Source organism: Mytilus edulis, chromosome 13, assembly GCF_963676685.1.
Source record: "Mytilus edulis chromosome 13, xbMytEdul2.2, whole genome shotgun sequence".
Lineage (NCBI taxonomy): Eukaryota > Metazoa > Mollusca > Bivalvia > Mytilida > Mytilidae > Mytilus > Mytilus edulis.
The window spans coordinates 44,647,823-44,666,526 of NC_092356.1; the positions used below are offsets into that span (position 1 = coordinate 44,647,823).

Below are 18,704 nucleotides of genomic sequence, written 5' to 3' on the forward strand. Positions count from 1 at the left end.
TCTTGTCCAGTAGAGGTTCAGTTTAGACCGGTTTGACTGCCGTCTTTAAATGCTATATAGGTCTGCAACTTCCAACACTAGTATGAATAGGGATTTGTTCATTTGCCATATTTTTATTAGGGAAAAAATCCAATAATTAAAAACTACCTGCATTTAAAAAAAGAAATTAACTTAATTTGAAAGAACAACTTAAATACACATTAAAAATACGCAAAGGATACAATAAAGTAAAGTCATGACATTTTTTAAATAAAGAATAATTACTTGTTTCATCACATTATAGTTGCTTCTGTCCTTGAATATATACTTTTAACATTAGTTTGCCAGTGGATCACCAATGGTTGTCCCATATATGGATTCTGAGATTTTGCGGCGAACTTGCCGCAAAATTTTGCTGTTGTTCACCAGAAGATCGCCGCTGATTGTCCATATTTGGATTATGAGATATTGCGGCAAGTTCGCCGCAAACTTTTGCTGTTGTTCACCAGAAGATCACCGCTAGCGGCGAACAACCGCAAACAATTTTTGAAGTCTTTGGCGAACAAAATAAGTAGCCGCAGGTTTGCTGCAAGGTTGCCGCAAGGTTGCCACAAACTTTTCAGTTTGGTAAGGGTAACATCTTATTTTCTCTTGCAATACAATATTTTATTTTTTCTTTATTGTACATATTTCTTCTATTGAAACAACATATAAATGCATGACATTTAACATTGTTCCTCTTTCGCATCGTTTCTTTTTCCTCGACTAATACCCCCAAAGCCTGTACGTACAATAAACATAGCAGCAACTGCATATATACCAATGTGACCAACTTCAATTTAAATTCCAAACTTTATCATGTTTATATAGTACCATTAAACCCCACCCCTAAAAACGGCCAAAACTTTCCTCGTGCCTTATGCACCTAACATCAAATTTATAAATAGTACATACTGTTACAAAACAAGTATCCTAACTAGTTATATATATATAATACTAGTTCCCATCTATAAATAATTACTACAAATAGCAAATGGGAAAAACACCATTTCAAACGAAATAAAATACATGGTATCAATATCAGTTTATAATGTAATGGTATACATGGTATACATATAATTGGCTTATGACTTGTTGAGGGGCATAAAGGGGGGTATCTGCACGGAAGAACGCGAAATGAAATTGCCATTTCACGATGAACGAACAATTAAAAATGCCTTGCACGTTGATCTTTTTACCGATTTCACAAAACACAGTGAATAGCGAACCTTTTTCACGGCTGCACGTGAAATAAAAATGGCAAAACACTTTGCACGAAAATAACCCTTTAGCACCCTCACTTGTTGTTACATGCATCTTTATTTCATTTGTATGTTGTTTTAATATTAAATATTAAAAATATAAATGTCTGTATTTGGAGAACGCCTCTATTGTGCTCTTTCCAATAAAATATTGAATTGAATTGAATCAATTTCTACGCATAGGAAACTTTTGCCCTTCTTTTATCAAAAATGAAATATGTTGATATTCATGATATTAATGGTATAAAGGTTAAATCAATTTATTCATATATTTGACCGACTAGAATTATTGGGGAATTTAAACCTTTCCTATTGTAAGTGATAAAACTAAATTTATATTAGGGTGATTGAAATGAGGAAAAAAGGGGGGGGGGGTTATTATCTAGTGAACGATCCAGATCCCCACCCCTTAACCATATATATTCTTGTAGGGGACAATGAAATAAATGAAATAAAATGAAATAAAAGGGAAGTCCTAAGGGGGTCACCCCACCCCCTCTTGTTTGAAAACTTGTAAACAGTCAAGATCCCCACCCCTAAACCATATATATTCTTGTATGAGACAATAAAACAAATCAAATGAATATGGGTCTTCAATGCTGTGAGAAAATTTCGGCACTGGTCTTCAGCTCATAAATATGTACATGTATCAGAACTGAGAAAGAGATACAGCTCTCAGTTGCATTAATAAAAACCTCACAATATGTTTTGAATATCCGATTATACAGTATTGCAAGATTCTCTTAAAACGTACACATGGAGCTGAGAAACTGTAAAATTAATCGTGCTAATTTAACATTAAAGTCCTCGGAATCATACTCGTGTACAAAGAAATATAAGTATGCAAATAAACTCAATAGATATATGGTCTTCAAAAATAAGAGTATCGATGCTATAAATTTATGACAAGATCTTAATCAAGTACATTATGTACATTATTTCCAATATGTCCAAAGAATGAAATAAAACACAAGTTGAACTCAGTCAAAACTTCAAAAGCTTAAAGAAATATTTTTTCTGTTGTCTGCGTTTTGTAAAATATATTGCAAATTCTTGTGAATAATGGAATGTTATTATATAAATTGCCTAAAGTTTTACCATTGATCTTTATATATATATATATATCATATATATATCATATATATATTATATATAACTTGGGAAAATACCCAAATGTTATAAAGAAGAATAAATTAATTGATTGTTATATAGTATTAGAATAGGAAGATGTGGTATATTGCTTAATTGACAACTCTCCATCAGAGACCAAAGGATGTAGAAGGTTAGCAACTGATGACACTGGACAACCTTTAACAATCAGTAAAACCCATACCGCATAGCTATTTTTATCGAAAATCATATTATGCTACATGTATGCAAACAATTTTGTATAATACATAACTTCAGATTTTATTGTTTCTTTTTCAGAAGGATTGAAATTCATCACCTAGAATAAATGGAGAAAGCATAGAAACAAGATCAGAATAAATTCAAAGACAAAAGATGGATCAGTTATTATTTTCATCACTCGGTCAAAGATATTGAAACCACAATAATGTCAATGTTCTGTGCTGAGTGACCAAAAAGTGGACTATACGATCACACAATGCTGAATGATAAGAAACTATTTATGTTTTGTGTGGAGGGATATTGAGAAAAAAAATAGATTTACTTAAATAGCTACTAGTATGTTAAACCTAATAATAGGGTTTTCATTGATTTCAAATGGTAAATAATTGTGTTTCAAGAAAGTATTCTATAATTCATAAATAAACATATATTAATACTTACATTATCTGCTTTGTTGTTTAAAAGTTTAGTTTTGAACAGTTATAGAACAATATGTTGAATTAACATTTCCAAAGAAAAAAAGATATTCCATTAAAAAGATTCATCTTATAACAATTTACTACCAAATAGAATACATTGTAACATACACATTACTGCATATTTATATTTATATAATTATAATTTGAATCCCATAGGATTTTATTTTGTCCCATGGGATATCAAAAATCCCATGGGATAATTATAGTCCCATGGGATTTTTTTTGTCCCATGGGACTACAATTATCCCATGGGATCCAAAAAAATCTCATGGGATTTAAACCAAAATCCCATGGGATAATGGTCAATCCCATGGGATTTTGCCCTGTCCCATGGGATATTGAAAATCCCATGTTTTTATAAATCAACTAGCAAAATAAATATAATAGTCACAGTAGAAAACCAATGAAATTATTGAATCCCATGTAATTCCGCACATTTTGGTTATATACATGACTCTGTAGCTCTTATTTGAGGCGGCGGCGGATTTGCAAATGAGTGTTTTGCAAATTTAAAGTGTCCAGTGTTCTATATCAATCATTCATCAAATTGCCAAAGATGATAGTACAAGGATAAAGGCTGTGGATTTTCTATAAAATTTCCATATGTTTAGCATTGAATCAACACAAGGGCACATAATCCTTAAATTATTTACTAATTTCAAAAGCGATCACTATTCGTTGAAACACTATTCACTCTGAAATATTCGCAATGAAGCAAAGAAGTTACATGTATGCTTTAAGCTGTAACGGAGTTTATCATGATAACTTTATTATAATTGGTTTTAGAATTCAATATGAACAATATGTATTAACAAATATTTCAAAATTAATAATTGATTGTCATATTAATTATGAAAATAAAAAAATATATATTCATCTATAATAATTTTATTTAATATTTATTTATTTTTTTACCTGAGTTTACCTGTAAAATGAATGCGCGCAAATGTAATCAAAAGCTGCGTGCAAATGTAAAAAAAAATAATCCCCAAATGCGCGCAAACGTAGTGCGCCCCATTTTCTAATGAACCAATCGTCAATATATTTTCCAGTACAATTTAAATTTATAAAAAGTGAAGGGATGACATGTATTTCTAATGATTCAAGATCAAACTTTACTTAAATTGTTGTGTGCATGGTCCGGGTCTTTAAAGAATCAATAAGTTATGCTGTAAACAATGAACACAGGAAATATGTTCTGGGAGAACTTTTTTCAGACATTTTCTATATAATTTGTTCCATCTCTATGAAATAAGTTCCATACTTTACCTGGAGAAATAAGTTCTGGGTTGGTGAAATTTGTTCCTTACCTGGTGAAATAAGTTCAATGTTTGTGAGATTTGTTTCTTACCTGGTGAAATAAGTTCTGGATTTGTGAGATTTTTCCTAACCTGGTGAAATAAGTTCCTTGTCTGTGAAATATGTTCCACTGGTCAAACAAGTTATTTTATATACTGAGCACTTGTCATTAGTGAGTTTAAAGTCATTGTAAAACATGTATTCGATTGATAAATGTGATAAATAAAAAGTGTAAACATCCAATTTGGATCCTTTGGAGTAAAGTAAAAGTTTAATAACATACTCAAATAATAATATTAAATATGACACTTATGAACTAGGAAAGAGTAGAATAAAAAGTAATAATAAAAGTCATTCGGAAAAAAAGAATTACAGTGAAAGATTAACATTTGTACTAATTTGAAAAGGACAAAGTGATTGATTAATTATATTATAAAATATTGCCGGGACGGAACCAGTCATTTAAAAAAGGCGGGTTCCTTACCCAGGACAAAAAAAGGGGGGTCCAACTACATGTCCACATTCAAATGCATTGATCGTCGAAAAAATGGAGGTTCCAACCCCCGGACCCACCTTCCCCCCTGGATACGTGCCTGCATTGATACAAATTATGATACAGTATCGTGGCTTGTATTTCTTATTTTCATCCTACAGTCATGCCTCCAACTGCAAATGTACCCATGCAAGCACAAGTACAGCTTCTAGGTTGCATTATATTTTTTAAGTGTAACAAGAAAATATTTTGCTGTGCAATATGTAAAAGGTACTTATTTTCAGTGAAATAGGTTCGAGCAGAACATTTTCATTGATTTCTATAAAATACCTTCGTTCAAAACTAATATCACAGGAACATATTTCACTTTTTTTTAAATTTTAATATTGAAACAAAACTCATGGAGCTGTGATTTCTGTGCCGGAACTTATGAAACATTTGGTTAAAAAACCAGTTCCGGAACACATTTTATAGTGCTGGAACATCTTTTCTGTGATATAATTTAATTACGGCTAATTACTGTTAATTACTATTTAGCACTGTTCACTGCTAACGCTTTGTTAATTCTATCAGTCACTGTTACCGGCGCTGTGTGATATTTCTTCTGTGATAGAACCAAAACGATACGTTGCATAAAATCTATTGATTATGTATAATTTGTTCACCGTCAGACCGGTAAGATTCAATATTTCAATATTTCCAATGACAATGAAAACATTAATTGTCATTCACGTTAGGATAGTCAAACTAATTTAAACAAATAACAAAAACTAAATTCAATTTGAAAAAAAAATATTGAAAAATTACATAAAGTAAACGTCTGAATTAAATAGAAATATCAATTTTAACGCTGCTAATGACGGGATAGCATTTCTTATATTGTTGTTCATTAATAATGGAAAATGTGACATCAATATTCATTTTTGTACAATCGTTAAAAAAATATTGAACCAGGAGAAACCCTGCTGAATCGTATATGCATTTTATATTGCGAAGGTAATCTTATTTATATGCATTTATTAATTTCTTTAGCAATGATATGAGCCTATTTGTATAATAATCAATGATCGGTATTTATACTGGCGGTTATTAGCTCTCAATTTTTCTGTTAACCGATAAGGAGTTATGTGTCATTGACACTCACATTCGAGGGCATACGTATACATTAAGGTATTCTTTTGAAATATAGTTGCAATGCATTAGTAATACATATACCGATCCAGTAATAGACAGTGTATGTATATGCTGAGTGGTCGTTTAATTGATCGATAATTAACTAAATTCTATAAGTCGAAACAACATTTCAATGTTTGATAGATAATAGTGTGCATTGCGTCTGATTCAGAATGAAGCAGATTTTATATTTCTTTTGTATACTGCCAATCTTTATTCATGCTCAAACAATTACAGATGTTCAGCGACTATACAAAGATCTGTTAACGAATTATACAAAAGAAGTGATGCCTACGCCATCTACAGAGACAATGAACATACGAATTGGATTTTTTATTGGATCTATCAACTATTTCAGGGAGGTAGAAGAAAGCCTATCATTAACCGCAAGCTTTATTCTCTTTTGGCATGATCCACGCCTTAAGTGGAATCCTTCATCATATAGTAATATAAGTTTTTTAATACTTGATCCAATTAATATATGGTTGCCCCCGTTAGTGATCCGTAATCGAGTTGATAAATTTGAATCTATTGGTGATGGGAAAAAATTCTATATCAGTGTATGGAGTAGTGGATTTGTTGTCAATGTTCCTGGGGACGTATTGGATGTCAAATGCATCACAGATATATCTAAATTTCCATTCGATAGACAGACGTGCACACTTCATGCTATCCCATATGGAATACCAATTCCTTATATTTCATTAAAGCACCTATACAAAGAAGATCAATGTCAATTTGACTACTATATTCCGAATTCAGATTGGACACTGGAACAGTGCTCCCTAATAATAGACAATGCTACCGATTATAGCAGTCTTTACGTCATAGTTCAAATCAAACGCCAACCGCTTTATTATACAACAATGGTAGTGTTTCCAACATTTCTGTTCGGATTTTTGAACCCATTGGTGTTCATCGTTCCAGTTGAAACAGGAGAACGTATAGGCCTAGCAATCACCTTGTTGTTGTCATATGCAATTTTTCTTACTATTGCGTCTGCCTCCGTACCAGCTACCTCGAATCCGATGTGCGCTTTACTTATTGTTATGATTATCATTATAACTGTAAGTGGAATTATTCTGCACGGTACAACTATAACTATCAAATACCATTATAAAAAGAAAACTGATGATATTTGGTCACCACTGAAAGGTTTAGCAAGATGGACAATGAAGAGGAAGCGCGTCTGCGTTGAACCAGCAGAATCCGCGGGAAATGTACCAGTTACCCAGGACAAGGTAGTGGATGCATTGGATTCATTGTTCTTTTATGGATCGTATGTGATGATGATACTTATTGGATTTGGATATTTCTTATATGTGTTAATCTGAACATATTTTCTATTTTGTACATAATGTACTTATCATATACGTGTTTTGATATGTATTTGATTGATATACTAGTAAGCCATTTCAATTGACATTTAGAGTTTACCTTTCTTTGTTGTGATGCTACTCTATTGTTTCTGTTAGAGTGACGATTGGTCATATCACAAAGTTTAAACCCACTGCATTTATTAGTGCCTGTCTTACGTTAGAAAACTGATGTTCAGTTGTTGTCGTGTGTTGATGTGGTTCAAAATTGTTTCTGGTTTCCCGATTTAATGGTTTTGCACATGTCAATTGTGATTATGGAAATCTAAACATAAAAGGGTTTTCTATCAAATTATTATTATTGAGTTTCCGAAACTGTACACATTGGTCTTGGTCCGGAACTTGGTACTTGGTTTAGAATATCCCAGTACAAAATTAACAATCACATCCATTAAGTTGAAATCATAACCTGAGTTACTGTTCTTTTAAATGTCTGTACCAAGTCAGGAATATGACAGTTATTTTCCATTTGTTTGATCTGTTTGAGCTTTTTGTTTTGCCATTTGATGAGGGTTTTACAATTTGAATTTTCCTCGGAGGTCGGTATTTTTGCTAAAGGAATGCAGACAATTTGTCGAAAAGTTGACCTCCCAAAATTCAACAAATATGTTATCAAATAGAATCGTCAGAATACTTATCATTTCTCCGTATGTGCGGCATGTTTAACTTTTTTGTTCATTTTGTTGTCCCAAAACAATGTATTTATATCGTGCTTTATGTATTTTATTCGTTTAAGATGGTTGTATGGTCCGTGTTGGTCTGATGTGTCAAGTCCGTAAACATAACAAGTGTGAAAGTTCTTTATGGTAACATTCCCATTTCATGGGCTTTATAATCTAGTTAACAATGAGCTATTGTTGTCAAAAGCCATGTATCTGCTTTAATAAAAGTTCATGTTTTCGGTTTATTATTATTCTATAAACTATGAGGAATGATTTTCAAAAGTAATATGATGTGGTATGAGTGCCAATGAGTCAACTCTTTATCCAAGTTTCAAGGTACAAAAAGTGATATGTTTTTAACAAATTTATGTCAGTGTACGTGCTTGTAATGAATGTGAACCATATTTTTCCTTAGGCTAACGAAAGTTTCAAGTTTCAAATTTGTTGTAAATCATTTTTTATTTAGATTTTGATCCGCCAACATAATAATATTGTTTTTAAATATAACAATATAATGTGTTAAAGGAGAGAGTTTTACCGACGTATCAACATTTAATAGCTGACATTTTAACCTAGAATACAGTAGTACGCAAACATTTCCTGTTTGTGACACTGACGTTCGATACATAATTATTCCGAACGACAGCAAGAATGAGACTAGTTAATATATACGTACATACATATCCAATGTACTATATATTATAGCTTAAACCACCTCTGTAATAGCTCTATAAAGGATATAAGTTACCAAGGGTAGCTTGTTGCAAGATTAAATTAGGCCCCAATTCAACATAGCTTTTGTTCTATTGGAATTAATTCTATACTCCGTTACTATTGTCGTGCAAGTTTCCAGTAAAACACAAAATAATACAAGTTTGTTTGCACTTATCTAAGACCTAATGTTCGTGACATATACGCTACTTGAAGTTGAATAAACAATTATCATTTTTTTAATTAGACATTATCGAGCTGTTTGAATAAAACAAAATATGAAAAATATTTGTAACTAGTCAACCCACACATGGCACAAAGAGGACAGTCAACAATTATTTTGCATAACTTCGACAGAAAAATAACTAAGTTTCACAATCGTCAATCCTCGGATGACTCCGCTATTCTCCTAATCGTCAATCCTCGGGTGATTCCGCTTCTCTCCTTCTTTATATGAGGTACGGAATCGGCCGAGTTGTGACGATTGTAAGTTTCAGTTATAATAGATGTGTACACTTGAATAATGTCATGTAATTAAATCCAGCAGAGACACTCAAAATGTATTCTATAAATATTTTCTGAAAAAAAAACCAACCAAATACCAGTAGAGTAGAATGATAAATATTCAATAGATACAGATATTATAAGTATATTGCTGTTCAATAGTCATAAATCGATGTAACCTAAACAAATCCGATCCACAAACCAAAACTGATGGAAACACACCAACTGTAAGAGTAAAATCGAAACAACAGAAACATTGAACTTCTACAAAAACAAACACCAACATACATCAAACCGGACTATTTGATAACAACTGCTTCTGTTCATATTTTAGTATTGGTTGATAATTCCAAAATGAGTGAATTTGGTAGTAAATAAACTCATCATAGATACGAGGATCAAAATGTCGAGTTTACGCTGACGTGTTTTTTTGTCTACAAAAGACTTATAAGTGACGTTTGAATAAAAAAGAGGTCAAAAAGGCCAAAATAAAGTATTAAGTGGTACAAAATGTAGCTTTCAACATTTTTGTGCAAGTTAGTTATAGAATGATTAAGTATTCCATTTGTTAAGTTGAATGTAAGCAATATGTTGAATTGGTCCTGCATTCGTTTCACCTGGATTGTATTTATGCTTATTTCCCTTCATACAGTCTACGGCATACTCTCCTGATAAATTTGTCTTTTTTTTTCGATTTTGTCAATTACATCACTAGCGACACTTTCCAATTCTCTCTTGAATTTCCTATGATGTATCAAAAGTAATATTGGAATCACAGTTAAAGAAACCTTCGCCACCATTGAGGACATGAGATAGACGTTATTAGAATGGTAATCAATTCCAAATAAATCCATTATAACACAGACAACGTACGGTGTCCATGCTAATATAAACGTACCTGAAAAATTTACATTGATAACTTTTCTTAACATTTAAAATAAACTACAATAATGTTCTACTTTTGCAGGTTAGCATTATATGATAAAAATTGATTAGCTTATAAATTCTAGAATGACTTGCTTGGAATAAGTATTGTGAGACCGTTTATTTTTATATTCCTTTAACACGTGTAACTCACTACATTTAGACATTACTGTACAAATACAGGAGAAGAAAATGGCAACTAAGAAAAACTCTTGGGGTCAGATTTTTAAATCAAAGCGAAGTTTTCTAGTTATTTACTTGATTTAATAGAAATCACTCGCACTCCCCCACCCTTCAATAAATGTAAAGAAATTGAATTATGAGTTTTATTGCTATGATTTGAAAAAAAATAAATTTGTAAAATAAGCAAAGTTTACTTACCGCTTATAACAACGAAGGTCTTTAGCATCGGCATAACTCGTTTAAACGAGTCATTTGCCTAAATATCTAAATAGGGTAAATATAAACAATAAAAAGGCACGCATTTCATTTCATTTCAATTTAATTTCAAACTAATGTCACATTTACTTGCTTACCCTTCCGGAGCACCAACAGATATTTTGTTTCTTCCTGTTGCCCAGTCGACAGTGTTGATCAGTGTTTATGGACTTGTTTTTCTTTTCGTCGTTTTTAATTATTTAGTTTTGTCACCGTTTTTTACACGATCAATGTGGTGATAAGCTATTTTTTAATGTGATTGCCATACATGTAAAGCAAAACGTTAACCATAGTGATGAAACGTCTGAGTCTTTCAAAGAAGCATTTATTAAGTTATTAAAATGCTGAATTGTTTGTTGAACGTGCTATACACTACACAAGATAATAGCTAAAACGCAACCAGGCCGTTAACCTGGTGAGCATGCTAACAGTTTGAAAAATGTCTTAAATTTGCTCTAAATTAAACAATAGACAATAGCCCCGTTTTACGTAATTGTTTAACTATATAAATCTCCACCAGGTTATAGAAAACCTGTTTTATGTAAGAATCTGACAGGCGGGTCGATATATCACTGTACTCTGATTACAGGGATATAATACGTTTTTTAAGAGACAACAACATAATTTATAAACGTACCTTGATATATATGATGCGTATAGAGTTGTGACAACAATTGAAGGTACCACGAAAAACAATATCAGTGTTGCTATATATAATACACGTTTTCAATCAGGCTCGATGGTGCCCATCTCATATGGCACAGTGATGGTCTTTTATAAGGTTCATATTCTGCTATTCCAAACAACGGAAATGCTAAAAAATATATTAGATATGTATTTGAATATTACTGTAGCAGATAATTTCTTTCTCCTTTCAATATATATTATACAATTGTAATAATGTTGGCAGAACATTTTGGACAAATTGCAAAGCAGCATATTCCTGAGTATCAAATGTGTCAATCAAATGATCGAACGACTAACTGTTATTAGTTTTTTTTCAGTGATTATCCATATATTTCTTTTTAATGATAACTAAATAGGCCATTCGGATATTCAATTTTAACACACAACTCCATTTATAAATAAATAAAAAAAAACTTTTAATCAAACAAACATCAAAATCAGGATCTTCAACTCCAATTTAAAGCCTATACTTCTTTATGGGTCAGAAACCTGGAAACTAACCGCTGTGTTTTACAAAGCATTACAAGTTTTCATGACAAGGTGTATTAGAAACATCATTGGAATCAAGTGGCCAAACACCATTAGCAAACAAGATCTATGGAAAAGGACAAAACAAGAACCAATAGAAAGAACAATTACGATACGTTGATGGAAATAGCTTGGACACACGTTACGTCAAAACAACACAAATGTAACTAGACAGGTATTATATTTGAATCCTCAGAGTCATCGTGAAAGAGGGCGACCAAAATCCACCTGGCATCTGATCAACAGAAATTGGGAAAATGTGGAAAGAAGCAAAGAAAATAGCCATGGACAGGTAAAGATTAAAATCCAATGTGGTCATCCTATGTCCCTTATGGGACAAAGTGGATTATGTCAAGGAAGTCATAAAAAACCCACTTTCAATCGATTAAGATTAAGAGCACCGTATATGCGAAGTTATTAATTTGGGTTTGATTTACAAAGGGCAATACAATTGATTTCTATATCAATATGCAACTTGAGCGTACGCCGCAGCTGTTGTTTTTACACACTGAAAGTTTTACCGAATCTGTGAACTAAGAAATAATTGCCAAACGAATCATGCCGTTTTGAGTTAAAGACGATGTGGTACGTGTGCCAATGAGACAAATCTCATATCAGGTCATTATTTGTAAAACTAAAATATTATAGGTCATAAAACGTTCTTCAACGTTCAAACTTATTTGTTAATTTTGATATTAAATCACTAATCTTGATTCGGGTCAATCAATTAAGCCAAAATTAGTGACCAACCACAGAAGGCATAGTACAAATATTTTTTTTTGATTCAAGTTAAACATAGCGTTTTTCGATATATTCGTTGAGAATACGTAACGTTTTATGCTATTCCATTAAAATGAAGATTTTGCTATGAATTATATTAAAACAAAGAAGTACTGAAAAATTATTTCTACATTACAAGAATATTGTACCTGCAGCGATACCGCTTAGTAAAACACATCCTATCAACTAAAAAACTCTATTTCAGATCCGACTTTCGGTAAATTCGAAAAACATATTAATTCGTATGACTGGACTACCACGCTGTCATGAATGATATGGACACGAATCCGATCCAGGTTATTGCAAAGCCGTACAGCTTACATTCATTTTCATTTAACATACATTGAATGGCATGATCAATCCAGAAACCATAAAATTAAGAACTAACAGTGCTGGGATGAACATAGACGATAAGACTATTTTCATTAATATAATGCTACATAGTGCACCTAATATGGAAAACAAAGAAATAACAAATCCTATAGCTGTTTGCATAACTTCAGATATAGATTATGCCTACTGGTATATTTCATTACATGAGATATTGACAGCTACTGACTCGTTAACTATTGTAGTTGGTCCGAGTACACAGTTATTTCGTAGTGCATTTCCTTTGGACAATAAATGGAAATAAAAAAAATCCTACCTGCGCTTTCTCCATAATATTTTTACAGTGTGTTGTACTACTTTTGGGACAAATTATATCAAAATTATAGAAAAATTCATCAGCTCTAACTCAAAATATGGACAATTTTATGTGAATGGGGGCTTGAAATCTTTTGACAGCTTCCGAAATGCTAATTTTTGACCTTTTTCAACTGGACCAAATCACTACTTTACATTATAATTCATGAATCAACTTTTTTACAGTGTAATTTCATCCCCCTTCTTGCTACTTGAGGCATAAAACATAAATAAATAAATTTGGAAGGGGTATACAAAAAATTGACAATTAACACACTGTCCACTGTAGGGACTATATTTGTGGACAACGAAAATCAAGGGACGATAACTGTGTACTCGGACCTAATAGGATAGAAAAAATTGACCAATCTTAATAAAACTTGGTATGACATAAGCCTAATAAACTATGAGACTGCTTACAAAGTTTCATGGCAATGGGATATATATTATAGACAGTATGATAAATTCTATATTCAACATTGCATGTAAAAATTTGACGTTAAAATTGAAAAATTTCAACTATCAACATTTGGGGCTTTAAAAATCAAAATATTGCAAAAAAAAACCACTTTTTAAATGCCTTAATATATAATATATCATGTATCAAAAGCAATAGAATACTCATTTAATTTATCAGACTTAGCATAATTATTCAAAAGTCAAATGTATATGAGCCTGTGCCTAAAAATGGAGGTTTTCCAATGAAGGGGAGCCTTACTCGAAGATGTAATATTTTCCAGCAATTTTAAATTTGTGATGTTTTTTGGTTATAAATAATCCTAACATATGTATTTATTGTACTTTAAATGGAAAGAAAAATTACAAATAGCACATCATATTAGTTTAAAAGGGTCTTAGGCCAAGTAAGTCTGAAAATAGTTTAGGGTCAATTTAGGCCGTAGCACATATTTACATTTAAAAATGCATATATAGGAAATAAAAATTTGTGTCTTATTCATCATTTCTATACTCAAGTTACATGATACAATAAATCTGAGCACAAAAGAACTCTTTAGTTCAACTTTTTGTGCAGACAGTATGGTCAAATGCAAAGATTTTTCAATTTTTAGTGATAAACTTGCATGCAATTTTAGCCCAAACAGGCTTATATTTGAACCACTTGCTATCCTACAGAAGAAAAGAGAGATATTATGTGAAATGAGACAGGTACAAAAGACATTATAAATTGCTTTTTCTACAAATTTAGTGAAATCTTCAATATGGACTTCAACTTTTATGTACCAAGCTCCTCACATTTAACTTGATCCAAACAGAGCATTACCCCAGGGTCATTTATACAGCATATTTTGCACACATTATCTGAGATAATCTTCTTTTCTGTAGATTCAGAGTTCACAAATGAGTTATACAACTGGATTGAAGCATAGAAATACAAATATTAAATCATGAAAACCTGTCAGATAGCAAGTTAGAATGCCACTTATGCATCAAAATTAAAAAGGCTTTGAAATGCTCAATTTCCCCCATGTAATGCCAAAATGGGAAATTTTTGCAGATTTCTATCAAATAAAAGTTTAAGTCCTTTAGTTTTATTCTTTTTGACAAATTGACACCATTAAATCATTCAGGGAAGTTGCCCAAGTACTGATTCTATATTTCATGATTTCACCTAATGGCTATATAGGATAGAAAAAATTGACCAATCTTAATAAAACTTGGTATGACCTAAGCTTAATAAACTATGAGACTGCTTACAAAGTTTCATGGCAATATATATATCGGATATATAAACCAATAAGAGACGGAAATGGAAATATTGGTTTTCGACTGTACTGTTTTTAGAATTTACTTGCAATTATCTTACGCCAACCATTATTTGCTGTCATATACTTATACCTTATTATTGTCATCAATTTTTTTTTAACCAGTTCTCGAAATGAAATGGTATAAATTATTAATCTCTACTCTACCTGTTCTAAACAAATAGTTGATCTCTATTTAACCTGTTCTAAATCAATTATAAATCTTTACTCTACTTGTTTTAAACAAATACATAATCTATATACTTTACCTGTATTAAACAAAATCCGACAAAAAAAACAATGGCAACCATCAGATTATTCCTGAATTTTGACTGGCATATTAGATAAAATAAAATTAACGGTACCAATTTTCTTGCACCAGAAAAAAGAATGGTAATCCATGCACATTTGGATTCCCTTTACAAGAAAGTCCTACTTTTGTAACTAATAAAAGAATACATATGTTTTTTAATTTGTATACATATATATATATATATATATATATATATATATATATATATATATATATATATATATATATATATATATATATATATATATATATATATACAGTGGAGATCACTTCTAACCTCTCATTAGAACTGTCAGAATAATCTGTCATAGAACTGTTCTAACCTGTCCTAGAACAGTTCTACCAAGAACAATTCTACCCTAGAACTGTTCTAAGTAGAACTGTCAGAATCAGTTCTAGGTAGAACTGACTAAATCAGTTCTAGGTAGAACTGTCAGGATCAGTTCTAGGGTAGAACTGTCTAAAACTGTTCAAGATAAACTGTCCAAATCAGTTCTTACCGTAGAACTGTCAGCAGAACTAACTAAATCAGTCAGGACTGTAGAACAGTTCTAAATGACGTCACTGCAATAAGGGTACTTTAGAATTTAGAAGAACAAAAGCACTTCCAATTACTTCGATACATAATAGCAGATTTTCTATATTTTTTACTGATCAAACGTTACATGTACAAATATCGAAGTGGATAGAAGGTTATCCAACTCATCGGATACATTTTTTTTATAAGATTGCATATGAAACATCATTGTTTACGTACGTTTCTTCATTCCCCGTTTTTAACAGTCTCTTCCTAAATATAACTCTTCATTTAATACGTAATTACTTTGTTTACTTTGGATTTACATTCATGATTTAAGATTCTGTTTTGACAAATGTTCAAACGATCATTGTACAGTGGATGAATTATGGGTTTTTATGAAAAAAGTATTGTATAACGTAAAAAAAAAACTATATACATTTGCACTATCTCGTCAATTTAGATACACTTATCCATAACGATTATAAATGATATCTGGAAGTCTGGAACGTCAGAAAAATATACTCGATCTGAACATGAATGAAACATTTGCCCCTGGACGTTCGGCTAAAAACGAAATCATGCATTTTTCTTTGCTTTCTTCAAATTATATTAAAAGTACACTCTTCCAAGAAGAGAACTTTCCATACATGTACTTTCTATTTTAAAATAAAGCAAATGAATCAGTCATGTGAGTGTTGGAGGATGCTGTTAAATAGTTTTGTTTAAAAAAAAAAAAAACATCACAAACTTCTGACTTAAAAAGTCACTTTAGTGACAGTTCATTATTATGGATACAGAGAGGAAATAACGGCGCGCTAAATTTTTTAGATATGATATAAATACACCTTATCGCTATTTGTCCGCAATTACTGGATATCACACAGGCTCCCGTAAAATTTTGACGTCATAAAACAAAATATCTGATGCCACAATGGAAAAGTGATTGTTGTATGCTTCAAAAGTTCAAGCGGCCGGGTCAGCCGGGATTAGCGATAAGGTGTATTGTATTCTAAAGTTGGTGTCATTTTTATTATACGATCCGTCCTGACATAGAAATATTATTGGTTTACAATGAGGTCATATATATTTACATGATAAAGTGTAAATATGATCAGTTTTGGTTGATGCGGTCAAATAATTTTGTTAAAACGACTCAGCCTGATATATCGAAACTACTGAAATTTGTATACAATTAAATATTTTGAATAAAAAGAGGACTTGCTGGTATTGATGTGGATTTTTTTTTTGTAGCAAATGTGTTCCAATATTGCTGTCATTTGAATTAAACAATCCATTGTTATATGTAACTATATATGATTTACTATTCGGCTATATATATATATACATGTATCAAGATTTACATAATAAAGTGTAAATATGGTCAGGTTTGGTTGATGCTGTCACAAATGGTCAGTTTTGGTTGATTCTGTCAAATATGGTAAGTTTTGGTTGATGCGAACAAATAATGTTGTTATATGAGACAGTCTGAGATATCAAAACTACTGAAATTAGTTTACGTTTCAAACTTTTGATTAAAAAGAGGACATGCTGGCACTATAAACTGATGCGAGCATACTTTTGTTTTCCAATTGCTTTCATTTATATTAAACAATCCATCCTGATATAAAATCTTCTTAAAACTAGCCGTAGAATTTGTAATTTAATTTTAGCCGTAGAATTTATAAATCAATTCACGCCGCAAAATTTATAAATCAATTCTAGCCGTATAATTTATAAATCAATTCTAGCCGTAGAATTTAAAATCAATTCTAACCGTAGAACTGTTCTAGAAGAAGAACTGACCACAGATTTGGTCAGTTATAGCTAGAGAACTGTCTAAAACTGTTTTAGAGTAGAACTGTCAGGATCAGTTCTGGTAGAGCTGACCAAATCAGTTCTAGGTTAGAACTGTTCTAGCTAGAACTGACAAAGGTGTCAACTTGAAGCTGACAGTTCTACGTACTGTCCTAGAACAGTTCTCCTGACAGATTCTGACAGATTGAATGAGAGGTTAGAATTGATCTCCACTGCATCTATATATCATTGTCATTGAATATAACTATAACTATATAGGCCATGTTATATGATTGCCAAAAGGATTTGCCAATCAGCTAAAAGAACGTTAATGTATTGTAACTTTAGGTAGTTTACGTGTTCATGTTATTCCTGTTAGCTAAATTAATATGAGTTTTGTGTTAAATTCTAAAATCAATTACCCTAGATTTGAAAATACATGAAATTAGTCGAGATCTTCATCGTCAATATAAGAAGACATATAATGAATCTGAGTATATATTCATATGGAAAAAAGTATTGCAACACCTTGATTTTTTAAAACTTTAAAAATCAGCCTCTTATTTTGGATGAAATTTGATAAAATATTTTTTAAATAATATTGAAACGTAGTTAATGATAACATTGGCATTAAAACGAACAAACAATGTATGAAAAAAAAGTGTTTTACATGTATTTAACCAAAATTTTATAACAAAATGACGTGTTTTTTGTACCAAAAAATGCATTTTACAACTTTTACTCTAGTCGAACTTTACAATGTCAGACATTTCAAAATTAATCTTAAGGTGAGTGTTCACATCATGGTTGATCGTTATACGCCAAAGAATTAGTACTTTGTGCGCAGCCTCCATTCAAACGGGTAACCGCATATTAACGTCTTCTAATTCCTACCATAAGTCGACTCATTTGTTCCTAATAAGATAGCAACAACCATTCTTGACGA

General features: G+C 31.5%; 1 protein-coding gene across 1 annotated transcript in view; it reads left to right on the forward strand.

The window, feature by feature from the left end:
• LOC139500078 (uncharacterized) overlaps nt 1–18,704 on the forward strand; it is a 254,646-nt gene that overhangs the window by 233,571 nt on the left and 2,371 nt on the right. The gene's annotated exons all lie outside the window — the stretch shown is intronic.